Source organism: Triticum aestivum, chromosome 3B (assembly GCF_018294505.1).
Source record: "Triticum aestivum cultivar Chinese Spring chromosome 3B, IWGSC CS RefSeq v2.1, whole genome shotgun sequence".
Classification (NCBI taxonomy): domain Eukaryota; kingdom Viridiplantae; phylum Streptophyta; class Magnoliopsida; order Poales; family Poaceae; genus Triticum; species Triticum aestivum.
The window spans coordinates 167,189,640-167,191,859 of record NC_057801.1 but is presented as its reverse complement, the minus strand read 5'-3'; positions in this window follow the sequence as shown (position 1 = coordinate 167,191,859).

Below are 2,220 nucleotides of genomic sequence, written 5' to 3'. Positions count from 1 at the left end.
GAAATATCAGAAGACGAGAAAGGAGCTTACCAGCATGGTGCGCTCCAGCTCCCGCGTCCGCTCCACCTCGGACTGGGCGAAGGCCTCGATCCGGTCCGCCCGCCCTTGCAGACGGCGGCTGATGGCCTCCATCACCGCCTCCTCCTGGGTCTAGGGCCCGAAGACTACACCGGCCCCATCCCATGTCGGCAGTGACCCGGCGGGCCGGCGTCCCCCTGGCATTGAGCACCAGGGCATGTTCTCCGCTGGCCGCTCCCCCCGCGGCTGGTGCCTCATCCAACGCCCTCTCCGGCGCCGCCACCGGCTCGGCAGCCGGGGTGGCCTGCGGAGCCACCACCAGCGGCGCCTCGCTCGCCGATGCCCGGGGCATCCCCTGTGGCGCCATTCATGGCGCCTCCTCCAAGACGATGTCGCCACCGCCTCCGTCGACCCCCGCCCGCTAAACCGTGGCGGTTCGCGGCAGGGTGTCGTTCTCAACGACCACGACCTCCCAGTCGAGGTCCAACACCTCCGCACGTCCTCCTTGGTTGCGCTCCCTCATCGACGACGGATCGAAGATCATCGCCGCCACCATAATCCCCTTCGGCATCTCCGGCCATGCCGGCTTGGGCCCACGTCATCGCGGCGTTGGTCCAGGCCTAGACCGATGCCGCTTCCAACTCCGCCTTGGACCTGTTCCGGTCCCGCGAGGCCAAGCCTTCGGTGTCGGCCGGGTCCTGGCCAAGATCCGGATCTGCCGGCTCCTCCTCCTCCTCGTCCCGGTCAGTGGAGCCAGACCGACTCCTCCAGAACACGGCGCCCTCGATGGACGCGGCGTCTGCCGCCGCCCTCGCCAGCGAGATCGGCGACCTGAAGTTCAAAACGAAGTAAGAAACAAGGATGGCCGCTCGGCCACTCGGATGTAAGTAAGAAAAGAACTTACCCCGACAGCACCAGAACGGCGGGTCCCGCCGGCCTCTCCTGCGCAGCGCCGCGCCTCCTCTTGGCGGCCGGCCTCGCACCCCCGGCCGGGTCCGCCGCGCGCTTCACGGCCAGGGACCGTGGCACGATGCTGTCCTTCCCGTGCGGCCGACTCGTCGCTAGCGCCCCCCACGACGACCCAACTTCTCCCGCGTGGCCACCTCCTCCGCCCAGCGCCACTGCATCAATGACCCGCGTCAGCATTGCCCGTGCAGCATCGCGCCCGGCAAATCAAGGAATATGGAAAACAAAACTTACCTGCATGGCGCCCTGCGCCCGCGTCGGCGGCCGCCTCCTCCCCTCCGCCGTGGGCCGCGAGCTCCTCCAACGCGGCCCGCACCACTTGCGACGGTGCCCGGGCATAAGGATGTCGGATAGCATTCAGAAGCACCTCCCGGGTCGCATCGGGGCGGATATGAAGATGCGCGGCAGCAAAATACGGAGACCAGGGACTCACCATGGGCACCAGATTTGCGTGACTGTACGACGGCTTGCCGAACCGCCAGTCATCCTGCAGTGCGGCCTTAGAGATGTCGTTAACCTGGCGCGCAATCTGGCCCGCCCCCAAGCGCATGACTGACATGCGGTTGGGATCCTGAAGACCGGTCATCTGACCGATGAGGCAGATGCGTCGTTACAGCGGCAGAACCCAGCGCATAATGAAGGCGGCGATGAGGTCGGTGCCGGTGAGCCCCTCCCGTGCCTTCATCTCCGACACCCGCTCACAAAGATTGAGTAGCTCCTGCGACGGGTACCTGGGGTAATAACCCAGTTCTGCTTCGCCGGTGGCGGCACGTTGATGAAGGGCGGCAAGTTGATGTGATCCATCCCGAGGTTGCGGACGTACAAGAAAGAATTCTACCATTTTTTGGCAGAATCCTCCAGCGGCATCTTGGGGCAGTCAGCGCCCGACCGCTTCGAGATGACGGCGGCCCCGTAGTCAGAAAACTGCCTGGCCTTTGGCTCCTGCTGCTTCAAGGAGAAGAAGCACACCTAGAGGTCGATCAAAGGTTCGACACCCAGGTACCCCTTGCAGAGGGTGCCGAAGCTCGAGAGCTGCACGATGGCGCCCGCGCCAAGATGATGGGGCTGGAGCCCGAAGAACTCCAGGAAGTCACGGAAGAAGGTGAAGGAAATATGCCCTAGAGGCAATAATAAAGTTATTATTTATATCCTTATTTCATGATAAATGTTTATTATTCATGCTAGAATTGTATTAACCAGAAACTTAGTACATGTGTGAATACACAGACAAACATA